Below are 14,060 nucleotides of genomic sequence, written 5' to 3'. Positions count from 1 at the left end.
TATGTGCCATCAGAAAGTGTGTTCTGATGTGAAACCACGGAATTCAGTATCTTTCCCGACTCCTCGGTCCATAGCATGGAAACGTTAGGTTTGAATCCACTCACCACACACGTGAGGTTAAAAGAAGGGGTGTTGGAGGGAGACTGATATGTACACTGGCTTTGACGAGACTGACTTCTATCAGCGCATTCCTCAATCGTATGTCCTGACGTAATCGCTAGGGAAATAAAACATAATTTTGAATTGACATGTATTCGAATCCTGATTTTCACCTATGTGAATATCTGAAGAATAGTGCCAGCATGATATTGTTAATGGAAAATAACTTCTTTTTTATCTTTCATAATTTGCATAATTAGAAATAAAGAGGAACCTGAAGAGCACTTACATTAAAGAAAAAAATGACAAGAGAATTTCATAAATAAAAAAAAAGAAAGGGCTGACATGTTTGCTTTGTAATTTGTGTTTTACTAGGATGAAATTACTGATATATAACATGATGGTGTTTAATATCGAGCTACTCTTAGAAAATCGGTAAAGTGATAGAAGATTAATCAAAGTGAAATAGGAAGAGAGTAACAAAATTAACCAGTTCTAATTACCCGAAAAAAAAAGCATCGATAAGTTAGGCGAATAACGCATTACCTTTCAATTACATAATTTTCAATCACACGTTATCAATTCGTGATACAGGTGACCCAACCTAAATATTTAAAGCTACCCAATTTTAGACAATACATTCCTGCTTATTTTGAGGTCCCTAAAATGCTAGGATATTGGTCATTACCATTGTGATGCAGAAACTTACATAATTACATCTTCAATGAAACAACGCAAAAAACATGGTAAAATGTTTATGTCCCTTCCAAACATTGTGGTTGCTCTAGAGCGCATTTGTACAAATTGCTGTTTAAGGGGTAAAAACGAGCATATCTGTAACAAAATAATCCTGATTGTCATAACTGACTATTGCTACGTTTACACCATGTTCCCAACGGCCCCAGCAGTCACGTTTCAGGCCACCGTGGACAAAACGGGGTGGACGTGAGACAACGAGGTGGGACGGGATGGACACATGTAACAAGCCGTGACTGCCAAGAATGCCGTGCCAGAATTTTAAACTGTCAAAAATTGCAACGTCGTAGCCCGTGATAAGCCGGAGTGAACGCAACAAAGCGTGACAACACGTAACACGCCGTGACAACGTTTGGAGGTTGAACACCTTGGGACGCGGCCAAAATGTGTAGTCTAGTCTGACCAGACACCGTGAGAGTGGCGTCTGATAGCCATAATTATGTTCACCGGAACGATGATCGGAAAGATACAGGGAGAGAGAGAGAGAGAGAGAGAGGAAAAAATCCCAGGAGAATATCCCATCTACCCACTGTACATTTACGTTTCTGGCAAACGGGGCTGCCTTGGTCGCCGAAAACATGGTGCAAACGTAGGACAAGTACACAAAGTTCAAGCACTGACTATTCACAATCCATGCATATTTCATTTGTATTTTGCAAAGGTATATAAACGGCCATGTTTGAAAGGAAAAAACGTTAAGTTAGGTGCGTTCCTAACTAAAGCGACGGAAATTGCATGTGTTGACTACGACTCCTCTCTGACATTAATGTTAAAAAACATATTCGCTTTTACTTTCACTGTGCATGATTTGAATGTCCTTTTATGTATGATTGGTGTCTAAAATCGTGTTAAGTAAAAGTCTTAGAAGTTTTGCCAGTTTAGCGTATGAAAAGATTAATGCGATTCTTGGTTTAAAACACAAAATGTCCTGTATTGCAAAAGTGTGAAAAATTTAGCAATAGTGTATGTCTACTTTGAACATTCTGTGAGTTACAATGTATACGTTGTTAGTGTCAAAGGTTATAAATGCTTTTAAACAAAATGTGTGATTGCAATCAAAGTCTCAGTTATCCAACATCACGGCTACAATAGACATTGGCTGTACTGCCAGCGTTATAAATTGTATGTAACGCCATGACAGATGATTTAAATATTGACATCGCTTCTTGATTCATTCATCTTGCGTGTGTGTGAGACATTTTTTTTTCTACTTAAACTAAATCACTGAGAGAAATTTTATTTTGCCGTCTTAAGTTCGTCTTTTTCTTATTTATATATGTATATAAACCCTGACTTACAACTAATTGTGATGATCGTGGAATTTTCAAAACTTTGGGAATTCTTCAGCAGCACATGGCAATAGTAACGACCCTCATCTGCCACCTCCAAGTCGGTGATGACGAGGCTGAAGTTCTTGTCGATATCGAACCGTTCCACACTGCTCAAAAATTGTCCATCCAGGAATTCAGCCTGTATCGTCCTCTGCTCCTGATCTGAGATGCCTTTGATCCCTTTGAGCCAGAATACAGCGAGAGGCTCCTCCTGGACAACACACGGCAATCTGATGTTTTCTCCTTTCCATCCTTGAACGTAGGGGGCAGTGCCTGCCACTGAGGCTACACAATGGGAATTATACCAAAGTAGTTCACGTCATGTTGGCATAGATTATCAAGTTAAACATACTTCAAGAGTCACATCAACGTATATCCATGCTACATGTCCTCATGACCAATTATGGGCAGCGAAGAGAACATATGATGCTTTAGTTTTTAACAACCAGTGGAAAACCCAACGTGTTTGTTCAGCTTTGAGTAAGAATTTTAATGTTTGCCCTTTAAAAGTATGGTATAGTGTCGGTGGGGTTGAGAATTGGGCTTTTCTCTTTTTGCGAGATATCAAGAAACCATTTGTGAAATAATACAAAGCATACCATTCTAAGAGGAATTCAGAGTTTATTTTGATGAAAATCGGTTTTGGAATGGCTGAGATATCGAAAAAGCAAAGTAAAACAAAGTGATTGTAATAAAAGGTTCATTCACCCTTTTATTAGGATTGTTCTTTTTAGGATATTACAGCCATTACAAAACCAATTTTCATCAAATAAAAATAGGGTTTTTTTTTCTTGGGGTTACATGCTCCTTTATATTTTGTAAGAGGCTTCTCATTATCTCACCCAAAACTGTAGAAAAACTGAAGGTCTCGCCAAAACTTTGAATGATCCCTTTATACTGTACAGAACACACAGATGGACATTTTTGGATAAGTTTAGTCGAAGATTCATGTTCAACTGTTCAAATCTTAGTTTTGTATGCGAGAGAGCTAACAACAGCAGTAATGCTTAATTATTATAACAATCACCAGTTTAACTCTAAATAGACTATTTTCTTCTCTCCATATTTCGAAGATCATAGCAGACGATTTTAGAACAACGACGCCATGATTCTCCTTTGAAGCACCACAAATATTACTGACCCCCCCCCCCCGAAAAACAAACAAACATGCATTACTATTCTTGTTGATTTCAACAAAAAAATAAAACAATGACAACACATCGTCCTTTAAATATGTTCACATAATCGACTAAGATGATTTCTCACTGTGGTGTGGCCTTTCACAGCGTGTTGACATAGTAACGTTTTGTTCACACTGTGAATTGATGATTCGCAATCTATGCACAATGATACAACCCATCAACGTAACAATGTGAACAGATTTCACAGCGTGTTCACAATGCGTTGCACTTCTGTAACACCATATTTTCGCGGCATGAAATTTTCGCAAGTTGCCTCTAACATTCAGTCCGCATAATGTAGACAGTTATATATGTTTCACACTATGGGACACTGTTGTCTTTCCAGCAGGGGTAAATTTTATTTCATTTATAAACTCACAGCTTGCGCGTAAAATGATTCTCAATTGTCATTATGTTGTGATGTTCCAATGAAATGAAATGAAATGAAATGAAATGAACATGTAAATTTGAATAAGTTAGTGTTGGCTGATCTCTAGGGGTGATTTTTGGTATCAAAAAAACATCAAAGGTTACATATTCATTGTTCCGAAAATGATTTTGAACACGAAAGTGAAGAAACACGTTTAAGTATGAGAAACACAAGTAGGACCTACGTTTGGCCTCACTTCAGTTTACATCACGAGAATGGTGACAATATCAGACCAATGTTCAAATTGTGTGAAGCAAATAATGAACGATAAACGAACATCCTTCACACAAAGTGACAGGCATTTCCTAAGCTTGGTTATTTTTGATTGGCTCTGTCGTTTTGAACACCCAGTATCTTATTTACTCGGTTGGAAACCGACATCGCCAAACTGAGTGCGGGATCAAGAAAACAAAGTTCGTCTTACCGTGTCCAGTTTGGCCACAGAACAGAGTAACACCACTTGTTAATAAGAGAACGAGGACGAGGTTGTATCTTCTATCCATCACAGGTAGTCAAGGATTAAGATAATTCATCAAGTATGAGTTAAATGCACATTGTGATTGGAATGTCCAGAAAGACTGCGAAGTAATCCCAGTTATTACAATTTTCAACAACAACAAAAATGGCGATCGTCGAGCACACCCGAAGCAGTGAGTCTTTCGCAGACAAACGGAATTCCTTTGTTAAATGAATGCGTGGAAGTTTATGTTACGCATAGAGATATATACTAAGAACACTAGAGGGCGGACTCCGTAAAATCCCTGTGACCGATAGAAGGAGGCGTTCGCCATTTTGGTCCGGGCAAATTTCGACTAGCGACCATACCGATAACGTGTAGCGCTAGCGGAGCATGCAGGGAGATTGACGACGGGATGCAACGGCAGTAGGCTAGCATCTATGCCAAGGTCTCCATCGGAGTTTGGAAATCGAAAATGTTCTTAAATTCGCAAATTCTACTTAAAGTAGCATAGATCTATGTTGCAAAATGCCTGGTTCATGAGCTGCTTTTGGCAGAAACAGGAGAAAAGAAGGGGAGCCGGCGGAGTTTCCTTTCACAAGTAACTAAAATTACATTATAGTGTGAGTTAAACAGATTGATTCAAGACAAAAAAAAAAGAAAAAGAAAAGAAAAGGTCTTGCAAAATTCGTCAGGGGCACTCCGCCCTCCCTCAGCTATTCTCGATCTATTGCTACTATATAGATAGCTAATACAGTACATAACTATATGCAAGGTCGGCGGAACGGGGGGGGGGGGGGGGGGGCATTTGCCCCATTTCCAAAATAAAAAAACTCCCCTTTTTAAGTTTAAAAAGTGCTCATTTCTAAGTGCCCTATTTGGCCCTTGAGCCCCCCCCCCCCCCCCCAAAAAAAAAAAAAAAAAAAAAAAAAAATTGTTCCTCCACCCTTTGCTATACCAGCAGTTAATTTCACTAAGATAGTGTGAGAAAAGCTCAGAATACGTAATATATGCCTGGTGACAGGACATATGCTCCGGCGTTGATATCTTTCTGAAAATAGAATTAGCATCATGGGTCTGATGGGCTTTTGGTTCAAGGGTGAGGATTAGGGTTAGGTGTTTTGATTTGGGTTAGGGTTTATGTAAGCTTCAACATTAGCATTTCGAGCTTGAACATGCAATAATATGTCATGGAACCAATATGCCTACACGTACTTATAAAAATGATTTAATTCATTTCCACAAAAAAAAAGAAATACAATGAAACACTCGTATATACAGATAGGACTATAGAATGCAGTCCCCTCATACAGAAAAAATATAATTGCAAAAAAAAAAATACAAAAATTGACGCAGTATACTGTATCACAAGGGGCATCCGGCTGTCTAGAGACCAAGAGAACCCTTTGTATTGCATGGACCATGGTCGTGTTGGTCGGCTTGAAAGTATTTACCGGTACCTCGTTGAGAATAAAGTAAATTTTGTTTGATTTTCATTTTCTTTACCACTCATAATAAGAGATTGCTAGCATCTTAAATTTTTTAGCTGTTTCCTTCTCTCATCTCCGACCCCCTCATCTGCTTGCTGAAAGCCAATACGTGTTTGAGCGCTTGTTGTATACATGTTCACGTGTCCACCACTACTGCGCTGCCCGGACGCGATGTTTGTTTTTGCCCGGACAAAGATGGCGCGCGGCCTCTTCATCTCGGCACACGAGCAATGCGTACGCGCCACACGCAGTCCGCGTTCTAGTATATTATTAGTATACATCTCTATGATGTTACGCTCCTCTCCGCGATGCAGCCGTTTGCTTTGCTATTATGTGTGTGAAGTCTTCGTACTCCCAACATTATGTCTCATACAGGGTATTTTTGGCACAATTGAGTTCATGGGATACATAACCGTTTGCTCTTTCGTGCATGAATGACATCGTACAATACACACATTCTCTTCTCAAATCCAAAGGCAGACCTCCAAACTGAGGAGTGCTATCCGTACAATTCGATTGCAGGCAGTCTTCAATTTAGTGCACGGCACTTCAGCATCCATATTATAGTTATGATGAATAAAATGGCACGCGTTCATAGGCTTACAATGGAAATGCCAAGAATACACTATTTACTCAACTGTCAGTTTCAGATACCAGAATAGAACAGTGATATTGTAGTGGTTCATCTGATAGTAAATCATATCCACACTTTATGTACGACACTAACTCTAACACGCACTTTAGCACACACACACACACACACACACACACACACATACGGGTCTTATTTATGGTAGAAACCGAGGACATGTTCTACCCATAAGAATTTTGCCACATGACCGAAGACCTGTGCGTAAGTAGGACTCTTGTCAACCGAGGACTCATTCGTATATTACCATCCAACCGTGGACTTATTATATTACAAGAATACTAATCGAGGGCCTACAAACATGTACCCCTACATGCAAAAGTATGCAAATGCAAACCGTTTGGAATGGTCTACGTACCGATGACGTCCTCGGTTCTTTGTGTGTCTTCGGTTTTAATAGATGTAAAGTTCGCATGTGTGTCCTCGTTTTACACCATGGGAAAGTGCACACACACTCACACACACACACACACACACACACACACACACACACAAACAAACACAGTTCACACATACGTCTATTATTTTGTGTACACGAAAGAATCGGGATTTTCCACCAAGGAGAATAGAAGGTATGCTCTTTGCTTTCCACAACCTGAATATTCGGGTGCACGTCATCACGAGACCGACACCCACAAGTCATACAGCCCACAAGTCATAGAGCTCATAAGTCATACAGCCCACGAGTCATACAGCTCACAAGTCATACAGCCCATGATTTCGACACTAAGCCAACAAGGCCCACGAGACCGACACATTACGCGCTGTGTTGTATCTGTCGAACTCGCGGGCTGTTTTTACCTAGGGTCGAACTCATGGGCTTTATTTGCCTAGTGTCGAACTCATGGGCTGTATGACTCGTGAGCTGTATGACTCATGGACGTGTTTTTAATGTCGAACTCTTGGGCTGTATGACTCGTGGGTGTCGGTCTAGTGGGATGACCCCGAATATTCATAAGATAATTCCCTTTAACAGCCATAGTTGTTAAAATGGGTTTACAGACGGCAGCTAACCTTTTACTTCACAGGAGCCGCCGGTAGGTGGCCAACCTTGGTGAGGCGTGGGAACGCGCACATACAATGTATTATAATGTTGTTAATTTCAAACAGACCGCTTTGCGGTTATGATCAAAAATAGATTCGGGGTGGCGCGCACTCGAGTTAAGCTTAGCGGTTGGGAAGGGAAATGCATACCCCCTTCATTATGCACTTGGTTTTAATGGAGATCGGTTCATTGTAGCTCTTGGTTCTGCATGATTTCATTCACCTATATTATTAAACCCCCTTTTTCGGGTTGTAACTGTTATTTGACCAGGACTTGGTATTAGGAATTACCTTCAAGTTGAAATGGCATATAACGGTAGGCCTACCTTTGCGGTGATTTCGAGTTCGGCCTAAGTTGTTTTAATCGCTATTTGTTCAATTTGTTCGGGAAGGAACAATCACTGATTTCGTTTGCAGCGGAAGCTCAAGCAGAGGGAGTAGCGTGCGAGTTCCGAGTCTAAGGCAGGGCGAGCCGTGGGCCCAGCCAATAGAGCCCGGCCGCCGTCAGCTCGGGCTGGCTACTAACGTTAGGAGGCCGGCATCGAGGGCAGAAGGTCATTCCAAGCTGAATGCAGGTGATGAGATGCAGTCCGGGGGCCCTGCAGTGGCCGGGCCTTCCGGGGAAGCTGTCGGTGACGGTATTTGGACAAGCTCAGCTAGAAGGATGTCTACATCAACTTCAACCTCATTCGACATGGGCAGCAAGCTCATCGGCTGCACCACACCAAGGCCAGGGCCGCTGCATCAGAGACAGCTATGGCGGTATGGGCCGGCGGTGAGTTGCAAAGTATGCAAGCCTCTTGGCCTGTAGTAACTGGAAAATTAGTGTTTATAACGTTTTAACGTTAGTGGAGGAATGGAGCGAATGAGTTCACTGGCACTGGCATGGCTGTGGATGAAGTGATGCAGGAGCATGATACCCCCTCGTTGATGACAATGGCAAGGGATGAGTTGGGCTCCGTTGGTGTTGTTCCTTTGGTAGATATTATTGTAATATCAATTATTAAAAAAAAAAAAAAATGCCCCCGCCCAAGGGGACGATATGATCATGGTATTATTATGATTGTTCAGTATTAGTATAACTATTATTTTTAGAGGTGTTTGGTTCTTGAAACCTCTATTAAAACGTTAGTAGGCCGAGCCTAGGGCATAACACCATAGGCCTACCATTCAGCTGCAACCACAACGCAGGGCCCCACGCATCACTTCCATTGAGCAATGGACGAGCGCCTTTTTGGTTTTTAATTGCATCAATTTAAAGCCGACAAACATTAATAAGGCACGTGACCTTGTTTAAGTGGACATGATATCGTGCGTACTGCTGCTAAACGTTAGGTTTGGGGGCTCTGGATGATGGATAATGACACACAATGCCGCCGCCTCCATCAACACGAACCCACACGGTTGTGGGCCAGGATGGAGACTCTTACTCGTTATTCAAACGCGCAGGATGCTCAGTCTTTATGGGAAGGTTGTTAGTAAAGCTTTTAAATGGGCATAGGTCTAGGCTAGGCCTAGGCCCCTTAAAAAAGGACAAAGAGTTATAGTTTTGTCGAGGAACTTGAAATCGGGGTATGGTTGTATAAAGTGTATGGGATAATAAACTGTAAAAGAAATTGTATTCGGCCGCATCGTAGGGCCTTTCAAAACTCCGCCATTTCATAATTTTGGTGTTCAGGCTGTGGGGTTGGTCCCAAAGAAGACCCCGGGCGAGTATTGAATGATTCATGGTTTAGTCATTGGGTAGTCATTGGTGTATGTATGTTAAGTGTTGAGGGAAATCAGCCTTTCGTCTGTTGCCAGTCCATTTTGGGGATTTTGAATTGTTAGGGATGTGCATTGTTAGCAAGTTTTATTATGACAGGTACATGCCCATGGGCTGTTCGATCGTTTGTTTAACCTTTGGAAAGTTCAACACGTTTCTTGAAGTGAAGGAGGTCGCAGGTTCAGGAGACGTGTTGCATTGATTGGACGGCGTCTTTTTCGTGGGGACGTCGGCCGTTGAATATGGGCACCTAATGTATATTTTTTAGTCCACGTGCGAACGCCTTGGAAGTCTCCCTAGATCTAGCTATCTATTTCCCAGGTGAAGATGGAAGGGTCGGTAACAACTATCAACTTATTTAATAGGCTTTGAGATAGATTTTGTAATAGGTCAGGTGAGAGTGCCTCAAGATTAAGGGGTCCTTTTTATTAGAACTGATCGGAGTCATTTTAAGTGAAATGGTTCAATCAAGTCAATCTTAAGTTTTGTATATTTTTTGAAAGACCTATCCTTTTATATTATTCTTCAGTTTGGTATCTTAATATGAATGTGAAAGTGTATTTTTGGTAGTTGTTTTTTTTTTAAACCCCCTTTTTGGGGGGACGGGTATTATGATTAGGTAGGTTTTAGAGGCCGGTTTTTATGTTCTGAAATCTTTTGTACACTCTTCACTTTCAAGTCTAATAACTTTTGGAAGGATGAGGCCTCTGCTTTGAAAGTCAGCAGTAATCATGGTCAGAATGCGTTAATAGAACATGGTCAATTTCAACTTAATCTGAGAATCCTTTCATTGTTGTTGCTTTGGTGGTTTATGTACCTGTGTTTTGCCTCTTTCATGGCACAGCTAGCGCGGCTCGAAAAGATTGAACGCTGGAATGGTCCGTGGACTTCATAGCCTCTTTTTTCAGTTCACATTTTTTCAGAGCGTGGCTTTCTTTTTAATATTTTGGTGGGATAGGGGCGTCCAAGTGAATTGAATTATACATCATTTTAAAGCTTAGAGTCTGTTTTTTAGAATCTGTCCTTAACTAAAGATTCGTGTCTGCCCCCCCTTTTTTTTTGTTCGTTTTGTGGTGCAGGATTGTATCTGGAGCGCAAAGTATTCCATTTTCCTATTGGCCTAGACACATTTTGGGGCATTGGATTAGGTGCCTATGTCTACGGCTTGTGGTCGCTGGGCAGACGGCTGGAAGGTGTCGGCATTCCGAGATATTCCATTGCCCCCTTTTAAAATTTTCCCCCATTTTTGTTGGAATACATTTTTATGGGTATCTTACTTGGTTAATAAGTGAGTGTGTTTTGTCGGATAATCAGACCATGGTTGCAGTGATATTATTCACAGGCATCCAAATGTCCCTGGCCTTCGTTTAAATATGCAATTGTTGAGGGAGCTGGTGTTTTTGTTATAACATACAATCTAGGGCGTGTTATTTTCTAGGCGTGCAAAAAATAAGATCGCTGAGGCTCTTTCTTGTTATTAGAGCGAGTGTTTCTGGCAAATTGAAACGGGTTCAGATATGTACCCAACGCCTCCCTCGAGCCATTTATGGACGAATTTTAGCTAGAGTCGTTGGACTTTAATGGGGAATTTAGGTTTTAAACACACATGCGATGTATTGGTCAGCACACGAATCATTTAGTAAGTTTTTTCGTAATTAATTTTCCAGGAGAATATGCATCATTTTTATTTGAATAGGTTCCATTTATCATTCTTATTTGTTGTTATTCCATTTGCGGTCTTCTGGGCCCCGTGTCATGAAAGTTGTCAGCGCTAGCGCTGACGAGTTGTTAGTCACTGAAAATTACCATAGTAACAGTCGGTGACAAGAGCGTCTCAACCAATCAAAACCAAATATTGAGATAGTCAGCGCTGGCTATATTTATGAAACATCCTACTGGACGCCCAGATATGAATAGGCACTTCGGAGTAGTTTGTCGGTTATTGGAGGGTGCCGTAGGCGGCGTTCTGGGACTGAGATGATGTTATTCTGTTATGTTCTTATATTATGGGAAGTTGCTTCCTTGTTCTACAAGGGTGCACGTTCTATGAAGCAGTGCTTTTCATAGTTTTCTTAACAGTTGCTTTTTTGGGTTATGAGGTTTGGTGAATTAGTCAGTATCTTACGGTCAGCAACACTAACAGGAGCCAGCCTTAGCATGAACTAAAATGTATAAATTGAGTCTAAACCAAAGGTTAAAGGTTAAACGTTGCGTTCGATATTGTTTCATACAATCGGTGAATGAGGGATCAAGACAGTAATGAGGGGCATTATTTCTAAATTTGTAAGAATATATGTGCTGCCGGAAGTTTTGTTTTTGCTTTTCACTTTAGATCGGGCGGTACCAGCTGTGTTGATCGTTGGTGACTCCATGGTGTTTTGGGCCGAAGACAGGCAGCATCGGAGGGGAGCCGGACATGGGCCTTGGAGCCAGCGTGGCCTGGGAAGGCTGTAGAGGGCTCAACCTGCGTTACGTGCCGGACGTAGTTCGTGGCCTCCTCCGAAGAGACAAGACCCTTCACCCAGCTTTTATTCTTATCCACCTGGGAACCAATGATATCGGTCGAGCCACGAAGTATGAGTTGCGCAAGCTAGTAGAGGACATTTTTCAACAGATTCATGCATTATCCTCCCCACACCCAGTTAATGTGGTTAGAAATATTACCAAGGAGGGAGCATTGGGGCTTTATGACCGAAGAACAGCCAAAGCTAGAACGAGGGCGGCTTTAATACCATGAACAAATGGGCGCAGGCGGTGTGCGACCGCACCGGAGATTCTATAGTACTTCACTCCATAATGTAATACGAGAAGAAACATCTGTCTAGAGTCAATGGGGCAGGCCTACACTTTTCGGCAATAGGTATTGAAGTATTCCTGCGCAGCCTCAAGCAAGCCTTGTAGGGTAGTCTTGTATTCGGGAGGAAGTGGGGTCTGTCCATTTCTAGTGGGTTATTGAGTAGGCTCTCAGTAGAGCACCGGAGCATCGCCTTCGATTTAATATCATGTGTGTTTATAATGCTGTGGATATGTATGTCATTTGAAGTCATCTGATGTCACACTCACATTGTTTTAGAGGGACTATCAGTTTGGGTGTTAACCCTTGATTTTAACGCATTATAAAGCAACGTCCACAGGTAACATGAATGGAATATTTCAATAGGCCAATGAGTATAATATAGTAGTTGTTAGTTTGGTATAATGTAAAGTACCTGGTTCGTAGCAGTTAATAGCCCATTGTTAGGTGGCCTAAGCTGCACAGTGTGACATGAATGGGATAATTTTGGCAGGTTATGGGCATGGTTTGTTGTTGTGTACATGCATAGTATTGCTTGAAGTACTTGGTAATGTGGCTCGTTTGAGTTGGTTATAATTAGTTTGGTCATTGGCAGATTTTAGTACGTATGGAGGATTTCCTCGCGAACGGCTTCATTATTTGAATGTTTGTCGGGGTATGAATGGTGGATAAAGTTACCCGTGAAGAGGGATATGCATGTATGAACTTTGCGACTATTGAAGATAACATGGCGCTTGTAGTTATCAGTTTGGTATAATGAGAAATAAATGTAAAGTAAATATACCTTATTTGTATTCAATTATGATTCATATGTCGTAACGCTTTCTCTGGAAGAGTTACGCAGGTTTGAACTTTATGACCATCGAGCAGAATATAGTACTTGTTGGGAACAATGTGTACAGTACCTATAGCTTACATTTAGTATAAGAAGGATATGCCATATGCATATGGAAATCGATTTCGAATACTAGTAGTACCATAAGTTGTCCCCAAAGACGGATCATGAGGAAATTTTCGTTCCACGTTACGCGCGTGGTCCACCTGCACAGTGGCGGCGGGCGGTGCCCGTGTGGCGGCAATTGATAATTGTAGGAGCCGCTGTGCCTATGTACCCCGTTAACAATTTGTGATTTAATGTACTGCTTTAGCGGAGCTCATGGGAAGGTTTCATGTTTGGAACTTGTTTGAATAAATTTGAAATGAAATATTGGCCAGATTTTGCATCTTGCACTATTGTGAATCATTATGTATAGCGGGAAGGGTCACGTACGCGTCCCGCCTGTGAATGGCGCCGCGCGTCATTGGATGCAGGGGGCTTATTGGGATCCCTTCCTTCGCTTGGGGGGTGTCGTTGGGGGCTCGCCTGTTCTATGCAGTGGGGTCTTCATATACACCCTTAGCAGGCAAGGGGGGATTCGGAGGGTGCTTGTCTGTAGGTGGCCCTTATGCAGAAAGCATCGGTGAGTTGGCATGGATGGCCATGCTCAGTGCGGATGGATGCATGTATATGATGAGAAAGAATAAATGTGACACGAAAAGCCCGGGTCCTTCCAGAAGTGATGCTAAGGCAGTACGTGTACAGTACCATCATGACATGAGTTGTGATCAAACACATATCCAATTTTGAAATAATTCTACCAATGACAAGAGTATTGCCGTGGTATTTGTAATATGATGTGTTTGCTGATATGTCTATTACTATGGTATTATGCAACTGGTAGTGTGTTGCAGTGATATGTCTATGCGACTATGGTATATGTAACCTTACAATGGGTGGTACTGATTTGTTTATTGCTATGGTATATGTTACCTAATTTGTTGCATTGATATGGCTATGGTTATGGTACAATGTATATGTGAACTAATGACGTGTTGTACTGTCAATAACGGCATTCGAAATTATCTCCATTAAACCTTGTTTGCAAGCTACAAACCAAATCTAAAGTCTTGAGGTGTCGTTAGTGGTGTCTGTAATTCCCTTTAACAGCCATAGTTGTTAAAATGGGTTTACAGACGGCAGCTAACCTTTTACTTCACAGGAGCCGCCGGTAGGTGGCCAACCTT

The sequence above is a fragment of the Diadema antillarum genome, unplaced genomic scaffold (genome assembly GCF_040938485.1).
Source record: "Diadema antillarum isolate AM-2024a unplaced genomic scaffold, OU_Dant_1.0 seq00001676_RagTag, whole genome shotgun sequence".
Lineage (NCBI taxonomy): Eukaryota > Metazoa > Echinodermata > Echinoidea > Diadematoida > Diadematidae > Diadema > Diadema antillarum.
The sequence above is the reverse complement of the archived record's forward strand: the minus strand, read 5'-3'. Positions refer to the sequence as shown.